This window comes from Macrobrachium rosenbergii, chromosome 58 (assembly GCF_040412425.1).
Source record: "Macrobrachium rosenbergii isolate ZJJX-2024 chromosome 58, ASM4041242v1, whole genome shotgun sequence".
Lineage (NCBI taxonomy): Eukaryota > Metazoa > Arthropoda > Malacostraca > Decapoda > Palaemonidae > Macrobrachium > Macrobrachium rosenbergii.
Genome location: NC_089798.1, coordinates 5,802,916 through 5,830,196, shown reverse-complemented (window position 1 = coordinate 5,830,196; position 27,281 = coordinate 5,802,916). Strand labels below are relative to the sequence as shown.

Sequence of the window (27,281 nt, the reverse complement as noted above, 5' to 3'; positions counted from 1 at the left end):
CAGCTTTCTGTAAGATTTTAAAATCTAAGTAAGAGATAAAGATTCACACTGTTGGCATGTTCCTGATGCCCTCTTACTCAAAGTACAGCCTGTTCTATGGCTGATTTCATGATGAGAGTCAGTTCACTTCATCATTCTTTTGATGGGACCAAAATGAGTCCCAAGACCCTGAAGCCAGCTTGCATACCATGATATAGTTTACATCAATTCTAGAAATGTTAGTTAATAGCCTATCCTAGACCATGTTTTGTAATTTTCGTCCGGTTTTAAAGATTCATTTACCTATTCAATTCCCGAGATTTCTCCGCAATGAATTGCTTCTAAAAATACATTATTGCCGAGGAACACTTCATGATTGCCATAGTTTATATACAGTACAGTACTAACATATTACACAGAGTATATGAAAAATATTTATACAAAAATCAGTGCATAAAATACCATAAACGTTTCTAATTCAAAACAAGTAACCCAACATTATTTATAAAACTGCATTTTGAGTTGTGCACACAGGTATTATGTTTCATAATATGAGGCATAAAAGTGTATAAATACACATACACGTACTAAAAATATATATATTGTACTCTGTGAAGGACAGCAATGTCATTATTGTCATTGAACATACCAAACCATGTTAAATAACATGAAGTAATTGTGTAATCTTATCTTGAAGGCTGATGTAAAACTTAGTGAGAGCCCATATGGTTGTGGCATTGCTGGACATTTTAGTCTGAGTCTGAATCACTGAATAACATAAAACAGTGATGTTTAAAACTCATGAAGTCTGGAGACAGTGGGTGGAGGTGATAAAGATTTAGGAGTAGGGAAGATACCATAGGAGCCAAGGGCTGATGAGGGAACTGCATTAGGGTGATAAGGCTTTGTTTTTTTGAAGAACCCACTTGGGTTGGAGACTGTATTCAATCTTAGTCTGCCTTTCTGACCGAAATTGTGTTTGACAGATTACATTATGGAATTCCCATAAGGGAATTTATTTCAGCAAATACTGGATAATTATATAAAATACCGGTAGGATAAGCAGCTAATCATCAACTTGCATTCGCCTTGTTTGTGATGCTTGAGCAATAAGTTGTTGTGTTTTATATATTTTTCTGTGGTGTTGGTGCATACCAAGGCCTTTTTTGTCTATATTTGTGTGTACAGTCAAAACCACACTTTAGCTTCCATTTTAGTTTTCTGTAAATGAAAACTACTGTCCCGGCTTTGTCTGTCCTCACTTTTTTGTCCACACTTTTTGTCCACCCTCAGATCTTAAAAACTACTGAGGCTAGAGGGCTGAAAATTGGTATGTTGATCATCCATCCTTCAATCATCAAACATACCAGATTGCAGGCCTCTAGCCTCAGTAGTTTTTATTTTATTTAGGGTTAAAGTTAGCCGTAATCGTGCTTCTGGTAACAATATAGGATAGGCTACCACCGGGCCGTGGTTAAAGTTTCATGGGCCGCTGCTCATACAGCATTATACCGAGACCACTGAAGGATAGATCTGTTTTCGGTGGCCTTGATTATATGCTGTAGCGGTTGTTCAGAAAACTGTTGCACCGAAGAAACTTCGGCACAATTTTTTACTTGTCAGTGTTGTTCCCCATTTGTTTACTACAGCCTAAATATCCACGCACCTGAGCAAGTCCATTTACATCCTGCATATCATCATGGAAAAGTATACTGTATCCTTAAGATCAGCTCACATGCACCACCTAACAAAGTAAATACTGTATGGTTATTGCCTATGTTGTACTGGACACTTGGCAACACTTGTTTAGAAGTGGGATAGCAGTTTCTGTAATATGTTTATTTTGTATTGGTATCTCTTATCACATTCCCAGTAAAATAAGGTTATTTAACCAAGAACTTTAGTTTTTCTAGAGTATTTTGAGAATCAACTCAAAATTTTTGGTCTTTGCCCACTTGAGGTTTTGAATGTCCTTAAATATTTGAAAGCATAAAGTAGTTTATCCAGTGTTAGCTCAATGATGGTATACCTTTGCATCATATATGTTGGTTTGATACAGTGCTTAAGGGGTTTTTAATCATACTCTGTTTGTCAATACACTATGTTCACTGTAACCTCATTTTTGTTTTGTCGATACATTTGAATTTAATCATTGTCTGATATGAATAAAATATAAAAAAGTTTTAATGTATTTAGAAATATGAACGCTGTCAGTGATATTACAGCATGGTTTAGAATTTTGCTTGTCATCTGGTTTCTGTCATATAACACAGTTTAACTCAAATTTTCAATCTTTTCAGACAGGCCATCACAGTTAGCACCATTGTCTCAGAACATACTAAACATTGGGTGTGCCAAGTTGAAGCAGCCCCCCTTTTAGAACAGCTGAAATAGGGAAGGGCTGCTCCTCCCATAATTTGTCTGATCAGTATCTTCAAATGTGAGTACTGTTCTCCATTTTTTGCTACTGCAGAGGTTTTTGTATAGAGAATGTTGTAGTTGCATTGTTTGGATTACTGTATTACAATGCTTGTGTCTTCCTTAAGAACTGTATGAGGCATTTTTTAACTAGGGTTGCTGACTTGCTTTTTCTCTTCTCCATTTGCTCTTTTGCCATATGGCTGTCAGACTACAAGAGTACAACTCTTTTGAGCCAGCCATATGAAAATGCAGAAAGTCTAACAGGATGGGCTTTTTAAACTATGATGATGGTGATAGTTGTTTGTGACATATTGTATGGATTTTTGTATATCACAGTGTTGTAATAAGTTAATGTTGCCTTGCCACTGATATTTTCTGTAGTACAGCATGCCCTTAAGAGCATTGGTAATTGGAATTTTTTTATATGTTTGGTTTTAGGGTAATGTGGAGGATGTTTTGAACTACAGTAGTGAAACAGGCCTTTTTCTCTCTCATTCTAAGGAATATGTTCACAGGTTTTTTCTATGAATATTTTAGTTTTATCATAAGGTTAAGGTGGGGGGATGTTATTTTGAACTACAGTAATGAAACAGACTATTGTTTTCTCTCATTCTCAGATTGTGTTCACAGTCTTGTTTTACTTTGAATATTTTAGCTGTATCATAAGGTTAATGGAGGGGGATGTTGTTTTGAACAGTTTTAGTGAAACTAGACTGTTGTTTTCTCTTATTCTAAGGGATATGTTTACAATTTTTTTTATTGATATTTTAGTTTTATCACTAGGGTAATGAGGGAAGTACAGTAGTGTTATTTTGAACTGTGCTTGTGAAACTTAGATTGTTGGTTTTGCTCTTTGAAGAATATGTTTGCAGTCTTGTCTTCCTATTAATATTTTAATTTTATCATTAGGTTAATGGTGGGGTGGGTGTTATTTTGAACTATGGTAATGAAACTTAGACTTGTTTTCTATCATTCTAAGGAATATTTTTTTTTCTATGAATATTTTAGTTTATTAAAAGGGTGAAGGGGTGAGGTTGTTATTTTAAACTATGGTAATGAAACTTACTGTGGTTTTCTCTCATTCTAAGACTGTTTTTTCTTTATATGAATATATTACTTTTATCTTGAAGGTAATGGAGGTGGGGGTTTTATTTTGAACCACAGTAAACCCCCCGTATTCTCAGGAGTGCGTACCACACCCCCCTGTGCAAATAGCTAAAACCCGCAGATACTTAAAACCCCCCTAAAAACACAGAACTGCCTAGTTTGATAGTTCAAACACAAAAAAAAAAAAAATCCAAAAAATGCATGTACCTGAGTATCTTAATAGTTTTATCACAAAAAATGCATTTAGTAATGAAAATGGTATGAAAATACAGTAGTGAATATTTCTCAGTGAAAAATACCGCAGATGGGTGAATTTTCTGCGAATATTGTGTACTTATGTTCTGTAGAGAAATCCACGAATCGTGAGAACTTGAATGGCGGGGGTTTACTGTACAGTAATGAAACTTAGACATTTGTTTTCTCTCGTTCTAAGGAATATGCATTTTTTTTTTTTTTTTTTTTTTTTTTTTTTTTCTCCAATGAATATTTAATTTTATCATTAGAGTAATGTGGGGCAATGTTGTTGATTTACAGTGATGAAATTTGCTGTTATGATCTCTCATTCATATGTTCAAAGTCTTTTTTTTATCCTACGAATATTTTAGTTTGCTCACATATGTTTATTGTATTTGTTAACTGGAACATCACAATAATTATGGTAATAAATGGCGTTTGCGATGACATAGCGCCAATACACTCACTTCACAGTTCCATTAACTGGTTATCGGCACCGATAAACTACTTACCAACAACGAAAATCTGTTAACAGTGTTGTTGTTTGTCAAGTGCCGTAAAACCAGAACGCTGTTATCTGATGCCACTGGTAAGTGGGGACTGCCTGTATATATATATATATATATATATATATATATATATATATATATATATATATATATATATATATATATATATATATATATATATATATATATATATCATAAGCACCAATAAACCACTTAACAGCACCATTAACTGGTTATCGGCACCGATAAACTGCTTACCAACAACGAAAATCTGTTAATAATGTTGTTTGCCAAGTGCCATAAAACCGGAACACTGTTATTTGATGCTACTGGAACATACATACATGCATACATACAGTAAACCCCCCATTCGCGGACTCATGCATTCACGGGTTTATCTGTGGAACATATCTACTCATTATTCGCAGAAAATTTGCCCATTTGCAGTATTTTTCACTGAGAAACATTCACTAATTACTGTATTTTCCTGTATTTTTCATGAATAAATGCACTTTTTGTGATAAAACTATTAAAACACTCAGGTATAAGCATTTTTACAGGATTTTTCTTGTTGAAAGTTGAGTATATCTTAGTTTAACCAGACCACTGAGCTGATTAACAGCTCTCCTAGGGCTGGCCCGAAGGATTAGTTTATTTTACGTGGCTAAGAACCAACTGGTTACCTAGCAATGGGACCTACAGCTTATTGTGGAATCCGAACCACATTATGATGAGAAATGAATTTCTATCACCAGAAATAAATTCCTCTAATTCTTCATTGGCCGGTCGGAGAGTTGAACGCTGGGCCAACAGCGTGATAGCAGAGAGCTCTACCCACCCCTCCGATGAAGAACTGATTTTTCTTGTGTTTAAACTATCAAAATGGGCAGTTCTAAGTGTTTTTAGAGGGGTTTTAAGTATAGGCAGTCCCCGGTTATCGGTGGGGTTCCGTTTCTGGGGTTGTGATGATAACCAAAAATCAGCAATTTTGGCGATTTTTAGGGTTATCGGCGCCGAAAAGCGCCGATTTTTTATTATCGGCGCCTCTGTTAGGTATGTATCGGCGCCAATACCCATTTATCGACGCCGATAAGCGGAAATGGTGATTTTCGGCGCCGAAAATTGAGATTTTCGTCGCTAGACAAGCCCCATAAAACTGGATGGCTGTCAACCGAGCCTGCTGTTAACCGGGGACTGCCTGTATTGGCTGATTTTTTGTATGTATGTACGTATGTATATAATATATATATGTGTATGTATATATGTATATATGTATATATGTATATATATATATATATATATATATATATATATATATATATATATATATATATATATATATATATATATATATATATATATATATATATATATATATGTATACATATATATACACACATACATACATATATATATATATATATGTGAATGTATCGGTTCAACTATATGGATTACGATATATTTTTCCATATATGTATATTATAATAGAAAATATATATGGATTTTCGGAAATTTCAAAAATAGTGTATATATATAGACCCAAATATTTCATTAATTCCATTAATAATTATTATCTGCTAGTACTGTTGGTTCATTGCATTATGACATATAATTCAGTACAAAATGAAGTTAAACAAAAGATGCTTCATGTATATATTTTTAGAAATATTCATAAAATTAAAATTAAAAAGTACCACCATATCGGCATATATTGCGGAAAACATATGTTTCATGTGTTATGAGAAGAATATATGCGAGATATATATATGACTGTATGTTTATATATACCCATAGGCATCGGACAAGGTATGTAGTGGTATATAAGAGAATATCTTATCACTGTTGATGTTTCATCTAAATCACTGTAAAAATAATTAAAATGAATTTCATATGTAAACAACTATGGATACTGTATACAGTCTCGTATACTGTGCTGTACAGTACACCATATATCTCTCTATCTCTCTCAATGAAATATATACTGTATCATAAACTTTTATGTACAGAATTAAAAATAATTTATTGACAAATTTATTTCTTTAGCAACTAAAAAAATTATTTTCCTAATTCTTTATATATATGTAGCTTCAGTCATATATGATTCTAAAACGTAAACATTACAAATATGGGATGATCTTTTTTTATGTATATTACTGTGATAGGAGATCAAAATAGTAATACATACTCGGACAAGGCATTTAGTGGTACATAAGAGAATATCTTATCACTGTTGATGTTTCATCTTAAATCACTGTAAAAATAATTAAATGAATTTCATACATAAGCAACTCAAGGATACTGTATACTCTCATCACCAGCTTGTCAAGACTTAGTCTCTATCCCAAGCTACTGTGCTGTACAGTACACACCATTTTCTCTCTCTCTCTCTCTCTCTCTCTCTCTCTCTCTCTCTCAATGAAGAATTACTGTATCATAATCTTTTATGTACAGAATTAAAAATAATTTCATTGATAAATTTTTTCTTTTTTACTAAAAAATTATTTTCCTAATTCTTTATGTTGTATTGTTTTCAGTCAGCTGATTCTCAGAACAAAGCATTACAAATATGGGAAGATCTTTTTTATGCATGTTTTGATATTTTCAAAATAGTTTACAGTGTTTATGCATAGGAAGTGTTTATAACAGTGTGGAACCCCTATACAGTAAAGCCTTTAAATATATACCATGTATATACAGTACTGTATATGCCTCCCTAGAGGGGCCAATGCTACTTCTGGAATTTCACTTATATATATATATATTATCCATGAGCAGACGAGGGATCACTATATATATATATATATAGGCTATATACACATGTTCCAGGGTACGACGTGTCATGTACGCCAATGGTCGGAAGAAATATGGCTCCAAAATGGCAGAATAATCAAATTTGATTTTTTTATGAAAAACATGATAAAAATGTATTTGCATTGTTTTTCAATACAATAAATATTAAAATAGATTTTCTTATTTTTACGATTTTCGACGATTTTTGCTTTATGTATGTATATAAAACGGAATATGTATATGTGCATGTGTATATGGTATGTATATATTATTATATATATAGATTTGTATATATATCTCTATATATGTAACAACACAAGCCAAATGGTATGTATATAATATATATATATATGTGCATATATATATATATATATATATATATAGGCAGTCCCTGTTTACGACGGTATATACGACGTTCGAGGTTTACTTTTCAAATATATTCATCAGAAATTATTTCCTGGCTTACGACGCATGTTTCTAAGGTTACGTGTCATACGCCGATCCGTCGGAAGAAATATGGCCCCAAAATGGCAGAATAATCAAAATTTGAAGGTTTTTTGATGTAAAACTCAATAAAAATTAGTTTGCATTGTTTTCAATGCACCCAGAGCATTAAAAGTAGGTTTTCTTATGATTTTTGACGATTTTCGACGATGTTTTACGATTTTTCGGGTTACGACAGCATAAAATGGGACTTGTATATATATATATATATATATATATATATATATATATATATATATATATATATATATATATATATATATATATATATATATATATATATATATGGTATGTATGATCCGTTGGAAGAAATATGGCACCAAAATGGCAGAATAATCAAAATTTGGAGGTTTTTAATAAAAACTCAATAAAAATGTATTTGCATTGTTTTCAATATATAAAGCATTAAAACTAAGATTTTCGTATTTTTTCCGTTTATTTACAGCATAAAAATGGAATCAGAAACTAGAACTGCCTATATATATATATATATATATATATATATATATAATATAATATATATGTGTGTGTGTTGTGTATATATATGTGTATATATATATATATATATATATATATATATATATATATATATATATATATATATATATATATATATATATATATATATATATATATATATATATATATGTATATATATATATATGTATATATGTGTATATATATATATATATATAATATATATATATATATATATATATATATATATATATATATATATATATATATATATATATGTGTGTGTGTGTGTGTGTAACAACACAAACTGAAACAATCTGCAGCAAGTTTTCCAATGCCAGAGAATGAGTTTGCACATTCGTATAGATACATACCCTATGCACATGATTAACTTTACCTTTTGGGTTTTAGGAGAGCTGTTAATCAGCTGAGTGGTCTGGTTAAACTAGGGTATACTTAACTTTAGAAATTAAAAAAAATGAGAAAGGACAGTATAAACATAAATGAGAAAAGCATAAAATATAAATTTAAAAAATCCTAAGCATAACAACACAAACCAAAACAAGCCTGTAGCAAGTTCTCCGATGCCAGCGAATGAGTTTGTACATTCGTATGTGTGCGAGGCACACGATTGTGGTTCTCTTTTGGGTTGTAAAAATAAAAAAGAAAATAAAAAAAATATGAATGAGAATAGCGTAAGGTATAAATAAAAACATCATAAACATAACAATCAAAAACAAGCTGTAGCAAGTTCTTCTATACTAGTGAATGAGTGCTTTCGTACGTACACCAGGCGCATGATATGGTTCATATTTTGGGTTATAAAAATAAAAATGAGAAAGTACAGTAAAAGTACAAATGAGAATAGCATAAATTATAAATAGAAAATCATAAGAGTAACAACACGAACCAAAACAAGCTGTAGCAAGTTCTCTGATGCCAGCAGATGAGTTCGTGTGTTCGTACATACCTAGGCACACAATTGCAGTTATCTATTGGATTGTAAAAATAATAAAAAGAGAAATTATGGTAAAAAAAAATAAGAATGAGAATAACGTAAAATATAAATTTAAAAAATTTTGTAACACCAGTCAAAACCAGCTGGTGCAAGTTGTGCCAGTGCATGAGTTTGTGCATTTTTACATACAGTAGGCACACGATTGCATTTATCTTTTGAGTTGTAAAAATAAAAATGAGAAAATACAGTAAAAATATAAACGAGAAGAGCATGAAATGTATAAAAAAAATCCAAGATGAAGAAAATGAGAATCATGACAGCCCTTCACCTAACATGTAAATGAGCTTATTTGCAAAATCCATCTCTTCACCCTGGAATTGGCAGTGATGAACTTTCTTGTGTAGGTCAGCAGAATTACCTGTGCCAATTAGTTTGCCTGTGCTTCAGTAAAATTTCACTATTTTCATTTTATATGTCTTTCTTCCTTATTAAACAACTTGTATTAATTTATATGGTATTTTGAAGGTAGGATGAGGTGGTTTATTGTTGGGTTAAGTGTATTCTAACCTAAACAGTCTGTAATCAGGCAAAATTACTTTTCCATTGCCCTACAGGTCCCAATGAATGATGCCAGATCAGTGATGGTTGACCTGTACTAAGTACTCAAAGTCTAGATAAAGAAGTTGAATGAAGATCAATAAGCAATGAGAGAATAGTTTGACAAACATTGGCGTTGGTTTTAGGGTAGCCCACAGAACCATTATTGAAATAACCTTGGGTAAAATGGAAACAGGGAAATTGTCCATTAGAAGAAGGGATGGGTCAATAATATCAGAAGACAGACAGACTAGGTTGGATGAATAATTCTTTGTGAGGTCATTTAGATATATGAGGGGGATAATATGACGGATATTCCAGAAGCTCATTTATTGTTTAAGAAACATAAGGGATGGAAAATTTCAGGTTAATATAGAATTAGTGCAAGAGATGATTGTTGCTGTCATAGAGCAAGATTACTCTGCACAAAGCATGCTGCAGCTGTGCCAACAAAAAAAAAAATGCTCCAGTTAACAATTTCTTTTAATCTTCTTGATCGCTGGTTGGAGGAAGGTTTTATCTATACTGTAATATCTGAGTCCCAGGTTCCTTATGAAAAGTTCACTGTATTTCTTTATATAGTCAAAGCTGATTCCACCATGTGGCTTTTGAAATGACAATTGCTGCTATAAATTATATGTGAGAAATTTCCAGTTTATTTTGTGATTATGGTTATTTATGTGGTTAAAAATAGCTGAGCTCTGTGTCCGTACCTAACTGAACGTTTATGCTGTATTAATGTCTAGGGGAGTGATTTACCTGCAAAACCCGATATAAGATTAGTCACAGTTTAGGCAAGGGACTTTCTCAACTCCCATGTCTTTTTGGACAGGCTTTTGTTGGAAGTTAACCAGGGATTTGGCTTTTACCTACCCAAATACCTTAGCCAAATCCCTGATTATTGTCCAACAAAAGCCAGTCCCCAAAGACATGGGTGTTTACGAAATCCCTTGCCTCGACTGTGACCAACCTTATATCAGTTTTACAGGTAAATCACCCCCAGGGATTAATACAGCACAAATGTTCAGTTAGGTACAGACAAAAGAGCTCAGCTATTTTTAACAACATAAAATAACCATAATCACAGAATTAAATGGAATTTGTCACATATAATTTATAGCAGCAATTGAAGGTTCAAAAGCCAGATTGTGGAATCACTGTTGATTAAACAAAGAAATATGATGAACCTTTCAAAAGGACCCTGAGACTCGGATATTATAGATAAAATCTTCCTCCAATCAGTGATTAAGAAGATTAAAGAGAAATTGTCAACTGGAGTGACGTAACAGCTGACCTATGGACCTTCTGGTATAAATACCGCTTTTCTGTAACTCATTCATTACTTGCCTAAATAGAGAGTTTAGCATTTTTATGGGCTCCTTATATTTGATATCTAATATATATACAGTATACAGTAAACCCCTGTATTCACGGGTGATGTGTACCACAGCCCCAGCGAATACTTAGAACCCTTCTAAAAACACTTAGAACTGCCTATTCTGATAGTTCAAACACACACAAAACAAAGAAAAAATGCTTATACAGGCATTATCCTACTTATGATGGAGTTAGGTTCCAAAAAAACCATCGTTTGTTGGAAAAAACGTGAATACCAAAACGTATCTCGAACATAGCCTAGCCTACACTAGGGTATTCAGTACCATGTATAAAATATATTTAGCATAGCCTACACTATAAAATATAGTTCTTTACATGCAAAGTGACTTATGATAATTCAATACAAAGAGAAATTGAATAGCAAACAAGAATTAACTTAGCCTACACTATGGTATATTGTTTACATACATGGTAGCGTAGCTTACATTATACTCTACTCTATATTCACATATCGTATTATACAAACATCAACATAATGAATATACATCTTTTCCATGGATCTTTTAAAATGTTATGCCTTAATTCACTGTATCCAATAATATTGTATATATTCTTATATTGCTTTTGTATTATAAATTGTGATCTTAGCGATCAGTGTTTTGGTTTAGAAATGTTTACGCGGCGTTTATTTCGCCGCGTTTAATTCAGTTCTTGCTTCTAGCTAGCGTAAATGTATCTCTAGATACTTTATTTATATGGGCAAGGTTATTTTTCGTTATACGAAGTGTTTTTAAGTCGAAATATAGCTAAAATATGTCTCATTGTGAAATTAATTTATTTATTATTTTTGTTAGTAGATGACGATGGCCATTTGGGGGTGTTTGTATTGTGTAAAAAAAATTCAAGAATCTGATCGCTATTTTCACTTGATTTCATCATAATACAAGCTTTACTTATTTATCATTCATCGGCATAAAAATAATAGTTCAGTGTTCTTTCATCTCGTATTTTAATTACAATCGAGTTTCATCCATGTTGCCAATGCATGATAATTTGCAGTATAGTCATTAGCAGCTTGAACATTGTTTTCTCAGCTTCAGCTAGAACTTGCAGCTTAGATTTAGCAGTATATTTCCTTGACGATCCTTCATCCATACTGAATAAGGGTATAATGTAAAAGTATATCAGTCCTATTCTACTTGACATCAGTTGTGCCATAATGTACAATAATTGTTTATTACCGTACGATGGTTGAAATACAGGTAAACAGCTGTTGTTATCCGATTCGGTTATAAGCAAAACAACAGTTTTTGGTCTGTTGTTTATGGGTGCACATTTACGCAAGAGTATAATGTTACTGACAATACTTTTATCATTCTCTTTTACTTTTTTAACTAGAAGATGGGGTAAAGAGTTGGAGGAAAAGTTGTCTATTGTAATTTGGTCTCTCTCACTGCTTGATTACGCTGCTGCCTGCACCCGCGCGAAATTTTAAAATATTTTATAAATAATATTGTGGTATCGGTATTAATTGCTTACCCCATTGCAAAATCAAATTACTGTATTGTAACTCGAGCATTACTTGAGTATTTTAATAGTTTTATCACAAACAGTGCAAGTAGTCATGAAAGTGGGATGAAAATACAATATTTTTAGTGAATATTTCTCAGTGAAAAATACCGCGAATGGGCAAATTTTCTGCAGATAAAGGGCAGATACGTTCCAAAGAGAAATCCAAGAACACATGAGTCCGCAAATCGTGAGAACATGAATACTGTGTATGTATGTATGTGTATATATATATATGTTATACTGCATATGATTTTAACCTGGGGATTGCTTACCATGAGCCAGTTATACTCTGAATGAAAGGTTACGTTACTTACCACAATAAATTCCATAGTTCTGACTGCAGTTGATTCAGTTAGTCATAGTAAACAAAGAAAAAGGGCATATAACTGAGCTGAGGGCTCTACTCACAAGGCAGTTGTAAGTAAACAATTAGGGTAAGTTTTAAGATTAAGTATATTTACATTAGTAAACAATCGGAAGAAATGGACTAATCAGTCAGGTAAGGCCTGAGAGGTTAAGTGTAATACAAGACTACAGGTAGTCCCCGGTTTACGACGGGTCCGGCTTACGACGTTCTGAGGTTACGACGCTTTTCAAATATATTCATCAGAAATTATTTCCCGGTTTACGACACATATTCAGGGTTATGAAGCGTCATACGCCGATCTGACGGAAGAAATATGGCTCCAAAACGGCAGAATACTCAAAATTTGGAGGATTTTGTATGAAAAACTCAATAAAAATGCAGTTTACATCGTTTTCAATGCACCCTGCCTGTATTAACACTTGAAGATGTATCCGTCGCTATGACGATGCTGATAAGGGCGTCGTGGGGCTCATGACGTGCAAGGCACAATCAAGGAAGGATTCCGCGGCTAACGTTCCCTCTGTAATGGAGAGATTTACGAATTAAAGACCAGTAAGGACACAGTAAAGATAAGCGTAGGACACGGCGGCGGATGAGTGTGCAAAGGGTGTCTTGAACACATGATTTTATGTAATTACTCAAACACTGGAATTTACCTAACACTGCACTAACAAGATGACGTTGATATGTAATACTGGCACGTGGAAATAAAGTAGGAAGTTCAGTGAGAGACTTAGAACTGTGTGACTAAATGAAAATAACGTTTGTAACAGATCACTTTACCTCGTAGAAGAGGTGGATTCAGCTTAGAAATGGTGGTGGAGGAGGACTTAGGGGGATTCACTGATAAGAAGACTAAAGCCCTGCAAGGTGGGCCTTGTGGTAGGGGCATTGCACTCTGAAGGAGGGGGAAAAGCAAAGGAAAGGATGGTGATTCAACTGTGTCCAGATATGTCTCTAACATATTGTTCCTTAGGTCAGTCCTTTTAAGACCTCGGTTCCGGGATTACTGTATGCTGCTTTCCTTGTTCAGGAGGAACTAGTGTCATTCCTCTATGCGCACGCATCATTTGATTCAAGGTCACTGTGTGGTCAATCAAGGCCACTGCTCCTGCGGGGCCTGCACCTCTCACTTAATCCGTATTGCCGGCTCTATTCTCCCTCTGGCCAGAATTAATCCTCTCAAGGCTGTGTTCTGAAAACAAAGGAACTTCCAGAAGTCACATGTTCACAGACAGAAAGTGGGAGAGGTAAACAGAGTGCAATTAAAGGATTTGAGAAGGGGCCAATATTCCTTCGCCCTTCTTTGTCGGGCAGTGTAAGCAAAGCACTGTATTTCTTACTTCTGACTCTATTAAAGCTTTGGTAGCTTGGCTGCTTGGGAAGATGTAGCAATATATATATATATATATATATATATGTGTGTGTGTGTGTGTGTGTGTGTGTATGTCCATTCATTATTCATGCTTGTGTTATCCAGAGACAAGCAGACAGCTGCAAACCTTGTGTTGCCCATCTGTTTTGGGTAGTGCAAGCATAAATACAGTAATGGATGGATTTGTATAATATATATATATTATATACGTGTGTGTTTGTTTATATATGTTATTTGAAAAAAGATCGTCAATTTGGTTGGCAACGCTGCTTGGGCAGAAAGAGGCAATGGTAATGCTATTTACAATCATTTTATGGGGTGGGGTAAGGGAGGGGTGGATAGCCTGTTGTCTGCTTGAGAGTTTTCATGACTGTTAGCTGCTTAAAAACATTGTCATATAACATGTCATCAATGTTTATGACTTAAGATTGGCTGAGAAAGGTACTCATAACTTTGGTAACATATGGTGAAAGTTGTGTAAAGATGAGCCCTTATTTGCTTGTAAGCTTTTATGCTATTGGCCCAAATGTAATTTCATCTTTACACATTATATATTGCATGTCTAATTCAGATACATCATAACATTATACCAGAGTTTCCTTCTCTTATTGGCTGCCTTCAAAGATGTCAACGCATTTCGTGGCAATGCATGCTTCGCCCCTTCATCCAGCTTTACGTAATTTGTCGGTAATTGTTTATCAAACAGTTGTTGTATGAGCCCATGTTGCAGTGCTTTTCCAAAACTTGATTTTCATGGGCGTACCTGCAGTATTTCAAGTGCTGTTATTATTGTTTGTGATACTGTGCATGGCACTACCACCTCCTAACGGGGCCAGGAAGGTGCTAAGTCTTCCAAAGAATCTGGAAATTGTTTAGAGAACCAAGACCAGCCAGTCCATGACTCAAATCAAGGCCGAGTATGCCATAGCATGGCGTAACTTTTAGGACATCAAGGCTGCTAAGAACAAGCTGAAGTATGCATTGGACTTCAGGAAGATAATGGCTGGGAGTCTCGCCTGCAAGGTGATTAACAAGCTCTGTCATGAGGAGGTTGAACAACTGACCTTGATGTGGTTTCATCAGGAGAGGTTGGACAGGGTTCATGTGCATGGGGCTGAATTGAAGGCTTCAGGGCTCACAGGTTTGTGTGGGGTTGCAGACTTTGGGGCATCTGAGGCTTGGCTGTGTTGGTTCAAAATTCGACATGAGGTTTCCAACAAGAAGACTCCTGGCAAAGCCTTAGATGCTTCCAAGTAGGGAAGGGAATTTCAGCAGACATTGAAAGACATGATGAAAAAGGAAGGTCTTGCTCCAAGTCAAATCTACAAAGCTTACAAAACTGGTCCATTTTATTGCTCTTTGCCCATCAGCACCTTTGCTGATGAGAAGGAAAAGAATTTATCTGATCAAAACATTTTGAAATGAACACGTCTGCTATGTTACGAGCAAATGCTTCAGGTAGCCAATGTTGCAAAACAGTCGTAGTTGGATGTGCAAAGTAACCCCATGGGTTTGTGATATTCTCTCAGTGATTTGGTATCATTCAGTGTAGGCTTTGTTCACCTCCAAGATTGTTTCAGGTTGGTTCTATAACCACTTTTGTAAATAGATTATTCATCATTAGACACAGGGCCTTGACATAGCTAGACATTGGTTGAATGCTTTGCTTCTTGTGGACAGTGCACCTGCACATCCTACTACAACCCAGTTGGTTGGTGACGATCATATTTGGTTCATGGATGATGAAAGTAAAGATTTTCTGCTTATGATAAATGAAGACATCCCAACCATAATCTTGAAGAATTTGAATAGAACGTTTTGTGAAATGCACACTGGATGTATAATTTTGGTCTACAATGTCATCGCATGAAGGTTATTTACCTAAGACTGCTAGGTACCTGGTGCAAAACTTCGGACTTTATCTGTCCAGTAATATCAGTCCGTATGGAAAGTGTGGTTGGATTACCTCTACACTGAGAGCCAGTTGATCCTTGGTTGAAAAAGTTTTTACATTTTCTTCACTACTTGTTTCTGCTACAGTTATATTATGAAAGGTTGTGTTATCACAGAAAGTACAGTATAAGTTTATAATTCACTTGTCTGGTCCTCTGCATTACAAAGACCAGCTTCTGCAAGGTTTCCTATTACCAGGTCCCTGAATAAGGTTCTCTGACCCCTGTCATCTCAGTTCAGTAGTTCTAATGCAACTATAACTCAAGACTCCAAGAAGGGGTCTTCTGACCATCTTGGCATCCTGGCTTGCTTAGACAGGGACATTTCATCATGCATACTAGATTTTACTGTTGTCTCCTGGCATGTCATTTCTGGCCAAGAATAAGGAAACTTTGAAGAAGAAATCCCCTGTTCTTCAAAGGGATCTTAGAATTACAAATTAGACATTATACCCAATCTGAGCACTCCAGGTTTACCAAGATGCTCTGGCAAATATTCTCGATGGTCATATTTTCTTACACCCTTTTACAAACAAGCCACTTTTTCTGCATGGTTTGAGAATTGTCATAGTGACCCCTAACTAGAAAGCAGAACCCCACCCCCTTGCTGGTTTACATGATGGTGGGAAGGGGTCCCTGGCTTTTGTTGGAGTCATTTTTGCAAAGTCTCCGCGTTTAGAAGGTGGTCATTAGTGGCAGTGCACCTTGAACGCTGTTGCCATGACGTCAAACGAGTTTGACTACACTTTGTTGGTAGGTGCCATCCCCATAGGCCCTTTAGTGCAAAACAGAGGCCTTCTTAATGTCATGGTAATTCTGGGATATTGCTGGGAGCAGGATACAATAATCCCATATTCCAATCCGGCATAATTAGGTAAGTCACTTTAGAACCATGCAGAATGACAAATAAATAGGTTCTTGGTTTTTCATATCCTTCATGTTAAACCCTAATGGGTATCCTGAAAAAAAAAAAGGTAGGTAATAACTTATGTTACCTTATCATGGACCATTTTTTTATCTTGGTTGTTTGGATCCCTTAATCAGGAGCTAGGCCATTTCATCACCTGTCAGTTTCTTTGGCATGCCCCATTGAGGACGAACAGCGGCTAGGCTATCAAAAAGCAAGAAAAACCTGTTATTTGGAATGAATCTTACCTACTGTTAAAGTTAGCTTATATCTTCGGGCCGTTGGGTGCGATCAACATACAAAATAAAAAAAAATAACGCATGGCTAACCTGCTAGCACTGTCTCTGTAGGCAGTGTAAATTGGCACTAGTAATAATTTTTATGATTTCTGGCTTATTTTCTCCTGTACAGTATTGTGCATGCTTTTTGTTGATGCATTATGTCTTCTACAACAAGCAGAAATGAAAGCATTAGGCTGTATAGGAAAGAGTGTATGGAAACTGAATTTTTCGGTTGTGCATGGCCACGTAGCCTGTATGTTAGTCTAGCTGTTGAGGCACGGGTGTGGTTTTCTTGATGTGAAGATAATGAGGAGTGATCTGATGAGAGGATGAAATTTTGTGAAATACAGTATTGGAAGATGCTAGAGGCCAGTAGATTATGTAACCAATTCGTTAGGGCACACCATAAGCCTTTTCCTTTTATCATTTGGCGTTGCTTCTCCTCCTCCATTAGCCTACTTGGTAACCTAGGTTAATTCCTCTCTCGCTCCTTCTGCTCTGCCTTTTTTTGCTTTGTATGTGGTTCATGAGAAAAATGATAGGTAATTGAGAAATATTCTTTCATTATGGTTAGAAATTTGACCATATGTATGAGGGTGAAGATCTCTCTCTCTCTCTCTCTCTCTCTCTCTCTCTCTCTCTCTCTCTCTCTCTCTCTCTCACAGTGGTCGACCTTTCTCAGTTTCCCCTGCAAGAGTGGTGTCGGAGCCTTGGCATATGTCTGTAGCCCACCCTCTGGACTGCCCTGGGTCCACTGGTCTTCTCTGCGGATAGGGAACCATGGCGTGTCTCGGGACCAAGGTTTGTGCCCTTCACCACCTCTCTCAATTGTCTCTCTGGCTCAGGTTCAGTGCTTTCTCCAGATGAGTTGTTTGGTAGTGTGGCACTCTCGTTTCCCAGCTCACAAGTCTTCTGTTTTGGGGAGTGGTAATGTGTGTGAACTGGTCGATTTACTTAGGGATACAGACATATTATGTTTGCCTCAGTAGTTCTGAGCCGCTCACCAGTTCTCCTGTTATCGTTTATTCACCCGGCATTGTCCTCCGAGCAGACGATAACCCTCCCCATCTTACTTAATTTTCCTCTCTATCGTCTTGTATTTGTCACCTTGTGACATTTATTCCCTTTAATAATGGCGGCTCTTCCTCTTACACTGCTTACTTATCAAGAGTGAGTTAGCCTGGTGATAGAATGGCTCTCGCTCCTAGGCAGTCGCCTCTTAAACTTTGTGCAGATGGCTGCGGTGTTCGTTACTGATACGTGGTCACGTCATGCAAGAACACTATACCTTCCCCACCTAGCCTTCCAGTAATCACTACCGGCATTTTGTGACATCTGCTTACATTCTGTGGTATGTGCCCTTCTCTGGCATTTTTTCGCATTGCCTTCATCATTCTTAGATTGCCATTTTCATCTGTCACAGTTCCTCCATTTAGACTTGAGGGGTTTCAACCGTGATTTGGTTGATTCTCCTTTAGTATTTAAGCAGTGCTTAGCTCACGTTGTTCCATTCTACTTCCTTTTGCAGCTGAATAATCCGTTGACCAGCACTCTTCGTTTACTTCTACCTTGGCTCCTGTTAAACAAGTAAAAAGTTAACACTGATTATGGTAAGGTGCTTCATCATGAATGTAGAACCTGTGGGAAGTGGATGAACAGTCAAAAGAGAAAGCTGGGAAACTGTGTTAAATAGCTCTGCACCTAACATGACCAGTGTAGTGTACTCACAACTGTGTATGTAGAGTGAGCCCTTAGGAACCAGCCAACCTAGGTAGTTTGCCAGCATTTTGCTGGTCTCATCTAGAGTGTATCCTTTAATGCTGGTTCATGCATCTATTTCCAGTTTTTGACGCTGCTTAGAGCTGGGTTAGGACTTACATACGATAAAAGTTTTTTTTTCACCTTCCTCTGTTCGACTTGCAAGATTCACATTCTTGAGCCAAGGGAGCAAAGACTCCTTTAATTGGTAAGGTACTTTGGCCTACTTGGGAGGCAGAAGTACCTTTGTATTTGGTACAGTATTTCGTTCTTAGCACTACAACTTGATTACTGCAAGATTAATACATATATGTGTATATACATGCAGTCCCCGGTTATCGGTATCACTGTTACGTGGGGATCGACGCCGATAACTAGAGATCGGCGCATATCGGCGCCGAAAATCCAGTGATGGTCATTGCTAGACAAGTGTCTTAAAACCAGATCACCGATAACTGGGGACTGCCTGTATATATATGTGTTTGTGTGTGTGTGTAATGTTTATGCATACATATGTAGATATGTATGCATGTGTATGTACATGAGTATGTAGATATAGGTACATCCCCATGCATGAGGGTTTATTTTACGATAAATCGAGTTTGCGATGGGGTTAGCAGTTTCGATGGGTCCGAAGTTACAGAGCAATACCGATTCGACAATATTGAAAGTATTTTAAATTTCGCGCACGAAATGGCACAAGCAGCAGCGTACGGTGTTGTCGTGAACTTCTTGGAGTTTTGTTTATGATACAGTAATTTATATTTTATGTTTCATGATACAGCAATTCATATTTCATTAAAGGATATGTATGGACAGTACTGAGAGAGAGAGAGAGAGAGAGAGAGAGAGAGAGAGAGAGAGAGAGAGAGAGAGAGAGAGAGAGCAAACTGAGGCATGTTGATACATTAAAGCCTAATACATTACAGTAACACACACCTCTTACACTATTTTGTTTATATTTTTGCTATAGTATTCGCGTTTATATACTTTTACTGCTCTCTCTCTCTCTCTCTCTCTCTCTCTCTCTCTCTCTCTCTTTTTTTTTTTTTTTTTTTTTTTTCCATGCCATCAATGAACTTGTACAGCCTGTTGGGTTTTGTTGTGCCTACTTTTGAAATAAGCATTTTAGATATTTTAAGTAAAATAACATTTTCACTACTATTACCTTTCTTAAATACAGCTGTAATAGCCTATTTGACTTTTGCAAATGGATACTATGAGTGTAACACCTGGGCTAGCCTAGGTCTGTAGTTCACACATAGCCTACACATTTTTATCTTGTGTATGGTAATACAATATGGTAGTAACTGATAAGGAAGTTCCTGTATAAAAATACATTAATGGTCACAAAACCATGATAGACTGTGAGTATAGTGTAGGCTAGGCTACCTTAAATTTATAAAGGGTAATGATTAGCCTAGTGTATGCTAGGCTATTTTTTTTTTTTTTAAGAAACGATGGGGTTTTGGTAACCGAACCTCATTGTAAATGGGGAAATACTTGTACATGTAAGAAATAATGGTGGTGGTAATTGTTATAAATATTAGCCCTGACGAGGGAGAGTTTCTTGATGATGCATCAGAGTTGTAATCTCTCCTTGATAGACTTACTTCAAAGGCTAATGGGACAAATGCCTTATTTCTTTCACAACTCAGTTGTAAGTGATGGAAATGTGTACATATCATATAAAGTAGGCCTGCTCAACCATTAGTAGATGTTTTTGACCGTGTCCCATCAGTGTCTCCTTTAACCCCTAAGTGGTTAAGGCCATCACCTAAGCTGTCTCGAATCAGATTAGAAAATTCTTAGCACTACCTTGAAGTCTTCCCTCTAGGGTTCTTGACCCTACAGCTTTTTTTCTTCTTTTTATGTTTCATGTAAAATTTCCCAAACCACTATTGAGTTCTGCATCAGTGGTGATCTGGCTCACATTCCAAGTGGAAAAATTCCACGTGTAACCATAACTGAAGTTTTGAACTCCCAGTTCAAGTAGGCTGTGTGGATCCTCAGAAGGCCATGTACAGAGTTTCAGAAGTGTCTGGCAAAGCATCAAGAAAAACCTTTGGTAGTGATGGTTCTCAGGAAAGGATACTTGTACCTTTTGTTATATTTTTACCCTTATCAACTTCCTGGGATATTGTTATAAATATTTTTACCGTTATCAACTTCTGATATCCTCCTCTCCACACCCTTCACACAGAGGAGTTCAGAGTTGTGAGGGATAGATTGGACAGTTGTTATGCAATGAGGCCATTGAGCCATGGACATTTTCAGTCTCAAGTTTATTCATATTACTCTCTTTTCAATGAGTCATTCAGTTTGGTCCTGGCAGCCTTTCGGAAGGGCAAAGGGTGTTTTCTGTCGACTTACAGGACGTACTTCCACAGCCCGGTACACCTTCAGTTGAAGAAAGTATTCTCCTCTGTGGTAAAAAGTTTTTAGCAGGGTGGTTTCATCTGCTTGGTAACAGAGTAGTTCTCTCTTTTTTGGACGACTGGTTTGTTCTCATCAATTTGTTTCCGATGACCTTTAAGGTGAAGAATTATGTTTTATGTCTAACCTTAGACCTGGGCATTATTTCAATATTGACTAATCTATGCTTTTCCGATCCAGCTAATCATTTATCTGGGGATGAAGATTAGCTCTCTCTTTTTGTTTTTTTGTTTTTTCCAGCATAGATGGATAGACAATTTTCTACCTCTTTTGAAAACTTTTAATAGGTTGGCCTGTAGACCTCAAGAACCTTTACACTGTCCTCAGGTGCCTTAGAGGCAGATTTTGGGGGGGCCATTCTGAGAAACATTTTGTTGTCAGTGAGTTGGAAGATAAACAGCCTACAGCTTTTTCCAGTTTGGAATGGTCTTACGTTAGCAGAAGATCTAGTTAGAGACAGTACAGTCACAGTCTTTTCTGGCAATTCAACCTCTCAGTTCTTACGTAAGACAACAAGAAGACACAGATAAAGAGATTTGTTCAGACTAGCAAACTTCCTTCTCTTTTGGACAGAGCCCAGCAACATCATTCCTTTACCTGGCTTTGTCCTAGGGGAAAAACATTGTTATTGAAGATGAACTCAGGTGAAAGGGCAAGGTCTTCAGTCAGATATCTCCTCTTCCTCCGGTTTGCCAGAGGTTATGGACCCTTGGGGAGACCCAAACACCAATCTGTTCACTACTGCCTAAAACACTCAAAAGACTTTTTCAGACAATCTTTTGAGAAGAGTCCATCAAATCTCCACATGCTTCATCTGACCACTTGGGGATTGTCATTGTCTGTTACGAGCTAAGGGCATTTCTAGCAATCCTTAAGTCTAGAAGGCCCTCCACTGTTGGACTTATGTATCAATAACAGTGGTCAGTTTATTGATCTTGGTGCTTGTCCAGAGTGATATCCAGCACCTGTTCACTGGATCACCTGATTTACGTCCTGCCAGTACCTCAGGTACACACAGCAGTTTTCTGTCACGGCAATCAAAGGATACCACTTTACATTGCATTCAGTTCTGCATCATGCTGACTGGAATATTGATCACAATTTAGTGAAGAGGTTTTTTATATTTTGCACTTGAAATTTCACTCTTCCTATCATGATTTATGATGAAATTTAGACATACTGTAGTCCTCCAGATTTTAACAACCTCAGTTTGAGCCTTTGTATAAGGCATCATTTAAGAACTTTGGAGACACCTTTCTTTTAGCTCTTGCTGCAGTAAAGTGTGTTAGTGAGCTTCAAGCCCTTTCTTGTATGTGGGCTTTGTTCTAGTAACAACCTCTCTTTTCTTTCATTGCTTAGAGAAAAGATTAAAAGTGAAAGCCCTTCCCAGATTTTTGAGTACTTAATTTAACTGCTTTGGTAGGGAAGGAAGAAGCAGTTATCTTATGTCCAATTAGAAGTCGTTGGGGTTTACCTGGACAGACATAAACCTTTAAGAGGAGGAGTTAAGTGTTAATCTGTGGTGTTAGGAGACCAAATACTCCTATATCCAAGAATGCTCAAGTTAATGCACGCAGACTTGATTCTTGAGCTTTTACCTTTTTTGAAAATGATCCTCATGGCTTCCTTACATAAGCATGTCTTTATTTCCTGTAAAACCTTTTGCTAGAGATGGTTGTCATGCAGCTCAGGGGAGATGTAACTGTTGTTGACTCATATTATTTGTGAAGTGATCAAATTTGGCATGAGGTGTAAAACCCTTAGTCCTATCGTTGCAATGTGGACGCTTTCTCCTGAACCAAATGTAATAGGAACCTTGCTTTTGATCATATAGTTGGTAGGAAATCCCTCTGTTAAATTTGGGAGCATGAGGGTACACGTATAGGAGTGTACCTTCGTATGTGAAGGTGGTAGTTTTCTTTAGTTTTGGACTGTTGGTTATGGGCTTTCGACTCAGGCACAGTAGTCTCTACTGTATTACTCTACAAGATAAGTCCTTTTTTCCCGTAAGGATCCTCTGACAAGTCTCGCTGCGAGGGCCTTACACCCTGTTGTGGTTCCATTGTCTGGTGACAGTACTTGCCAGTAATGATCACACAACAGGCAGGAACGTTGAGAAGCTTTTTTCCCCCTTATTAAAAAGCTTTTAGTTCGCTTGGCTGAACATTGTTTCCTTGGCTGCACTAACCCACCATCTGCATTCAGTGTGGTAGTCAGCTAATTTTAACAGTAGGTAAGGTTCATTGCAAATAATGATAATTTTTATATAATCAACTTACCAAATAATTACATAGCATATATTTTTAACTTGCGCAGCAGCTAAAAATTTGAAATTCACAGTAGCATTCGATTATTTTAGTGTAGGTGATTAGGTTCCACCCATTATCGGGGGAGGAAGGGTACAACACCACTGGTTAGCAGTGTCAGTCCATTTCTGCTGCTTAACGATTGTAGTTCAGTTGTCACAGTAGCTATTGTTTCGAGATTGGTCACTGGATGGTTGCTTTTGTTCTCCATTTGGTGATGTATTCCAAACTTTTGGTAGCATTTAAGCTATTTTCAAATAGCCTATGATTCATTAGTCTCAGTATTAGCGAATATTTCCCGATTCTGACACTAGCTCTTCTAGTATCCGGTTTTGCAGCAAAGGCTGCAAAACTAGACTTAGAAAACGTCTTATGATTCCCACACAATCTGTACTAATTGTAGGGGACAAACTTGCTCCATTGATTTGACATGTATTGAATGTAGGGACTGGGATCAAGGTAGGTGGAAAACTTTAAAATCTCACTTAGATAAGTTAGAACAAGACAGGTAGAGGACAGCAGCTCTTAGAGCCGAGGCTAGGAATGTAACTAATGTGGAATGTTCTCCTAAATTGGCAAATACCGATTTACCTGTTTTGCCTCCCTCTCCTACTCCTATTTCCCCTTTAACCAGTCCTCTACCTATCAAACCTACTCCTTCACCCAGCCCCCAAGCTTCTGAGCCTAACGCCATTGTTAGCCTAGAAACCCATGTTGATATGAAGTTTGGGTTCATTGTTTCGAGCATGGAACGGTTAAAGTGCTTATGTATCAAGCCAGTGTTAAAAGTGCAAGTGTTAGTGAAGGAGGTGTCTACTTGTCCCACCGGCACTTCTAGACAAAGGTCACTGCCAGGCTCCCATGCATCAGGGAGAAGGCATACTGGTAGTACAAGGGAGGTTGGTGCGGTTTGCCCATGGGTAGGCGCCCCCTCAACCGAGCCTGTTGAATGGTCCCAGGACTTGGTGGACAGCCGCTGGAAAGGCGTCCGTAAGGAAGTGCACAACCTTTCTTCTAGTTCTTTGGACTCCAGTTCAGACAAGAGGCGCTGAGGGCGCTTTTACGAGAGGCGCTGAGGGCGCTTTTACGAGATCTTCCATCCTCACAAGAGGCGCGTAACAGTTCCTGACCGCGCTTCCTCGCCTCCTTGCAAACGTGCAAAGAATATTGAGCGCAGTCCTCGGCCTTCCTGTAGATTTTAGGCTAGCCCTGAATGATCTTCGGCCCATCGACACTATTTGCTGCCCAAGTGCCTGACGTCACGGAAGTGCCCATCCTCATCTGATAAGCGCCCTTCGGATTCTAGTATTTAGCTGCTGCCCAGTGCCCATCAACTGCCCAGCACCAACCGACTGCCCAGTGCTCATCGAGCGCCTGCCGCTAACTTGTGTGTCTGGCGCCAAACTCAAATCATCCAGCATTGCTCCCCTAGTGCCCGGCGCCCTCTCTACCATTGATTCCTTTGTCCGCCATTGGCCCTGCACTGTATACTTTGTCGACGGATCCTATTCAGCGCCATTTGGACGAAATTATGAACCTCTTGCAGAAAAACCAAGCAGTAACACAGGATCCTCCTAACTTGGTGCCTTCACCGATTTCTTCAGAGGAAGAGATGTTAGACCAGCCTCCTCCTTCCACACCCTTCTCCAACCTCCTTAGGTGTTTTTTGGTTGTCTTTAAATCCTTTTTCTCACCTCCAATCCTGGCTTCCCCTACCTGTGCCTTCTGTATGAGGAACCAGCCTGTTGATGTCTCAAGGTTTCCCAAGATGGTCTTGTCTTCTTCATCCAGGAAAGCCTTGAGGGATATGGACTTTTGGCTCTCGGACAAGAGAGAGAGCAGGGCAAAGCGGCCTTCTGCACTCTACCGCCTGTCTCGCCTCTTAAGAGATACCGGTACCAGGAGTACACTACAGAAAAAGCTCCCTCCTGGGAGTCGCTGCCTCCTCTCAAGGGGACTTCTGTCTGATTGACTCTAAAACGCCATGAGCTGCATAACCTCCATTGATGCTTTCTGGCATTCAGAGCACTCCTTTGCTGCAATGCCTCCCTCTTAATATAGGGGCTCTCCACAGCTTCACTGCTGCACTACTATAGTTAGGATGAGTGCCAACCAGAGGCAGTATCAATCTGCAGCAGCTCTCTTAACAGGTAAGGGTACAACTTTTTAATCAGTCCTAATAGAATTTTTGTCTCATATTCTTCTACTGAATGTTTTTAAGATTGTATATGTCCATGCATCCCACCTCCTTTCGATATGGGATTGAGCTTTGTAATTACTTGGTAAGTTACATATATAAAAATGATATTTTTATATTAAAGTAGTTTTATACATACTTAACAAGTAATTACTAAATCAGAGCCCTCCCTCCACCCCTCTCACGGACATTGAGGGCATAAATGGACTGATGCTGTTCAGCGGTGGTGTACCCTTCCTTCCCCGATAGAGGGCGGGACCTGGTCACTTACACTAAAGCAATCGAATGCTACCGCAAATTTCACATTTTTATCTGCTGCGCGAGTTAGAAATATAGGCTATGTAATTACTTGGTAAGTATATAAAACTATTTTATTATAAAAATGTAATTTTCATGATAACATTGTTTGAATACTTAACTAATGTTAAAACCTACTGTTAAAGTAGAAACCCACCCAGCCTCCCCACATCTTAGTGGGTGGTCATGAAGGATTCTGACAAGAACGTAAATATTCCAGCGCAACTTGTTGGGAAACAGATGATTACAAAGACAGTCCTTGCGGGTTAGCCAAGTGTTATTTTTATTCAGTTTGCATGCCGATTGCACCTAATGGCGCAAGTATATAAGCTAACTTTAACAGTAGGTAAGTATTCAAATAATTAATTTTATCGTGAAAATTATCTTTCTTGGCAGCTGATGTGAGTCCTCAAATCCACCTGCTTTCCCTAACGAAAAGGCATGGGAATTTGTGGTGTTTTTTCCACAGACCTGGCGAGTAAAGGGTATTTGTCCTACTTGTGCAGTGTTGCGCTTGTGAGAAGGATGAAGGGAAAATTGGGTAAATGCTGTAGGCAAGGGTTTAAGTCCTTTTATACTCTATCACTGTGTCAGATCAGACATTATTCGGGCCAAGATCAACTATGAGAAAATTCTTTTATATTGGCTGGTCTGTAATGGAGTCCAGGTGGTACTTCGGGAGTAACTCGGACTCACAGACGTAGCTACCAGTAGTAGATTTTTCCTCTGTCCCTTTTTTTTTTTTTTTTTTTTTTTTTTTAGTAAAACTTCGTTTGATTCACTTGTCGAAACAGTAAAATTAAAACTCAGATAATAAAAATCGTAGTTATTACTATCACATATTCACTATCCCTCCTATCATATTCACTATCCCTCGTCAACCATGCATGGGTAAGCAAATGATGGAGAAATTGCAGAT

At 37.2% G+C, this 27,281-nt stretch overlaps 1 protein-coding gene across 23 annotated transcripts in view; it reads left to right on the top strand.

Annotated features, from left to right (window-relative positions):
• The window catches only part of LOC136837228 (ELAV-like protein 2), a 324,912-nt gene that overhangs the window by 56,983 nt on the left and 240,648 nt on the right, over positions 1-27,281 (top strand). For 18 of the 23 annotated variants that reach the window (XM_067101962.1, XM_067101953.1, XM_067101948.1 and 15 more), the window contains exon 2: positions 2,280-2,419. The exons of 4 other annotated variants lie outside the window; for them this stretch is intronic. The gene's annotated coding sequence lies outside the window, so the exon portion shown is untranslated. Of the gene's footprint in view, positions 1-2,278; positions 2,420-27,281 lie in introns of those variants that run through there. One more of the 23 variants, XM_067101923.1, reaches the window with a different exon arrangement.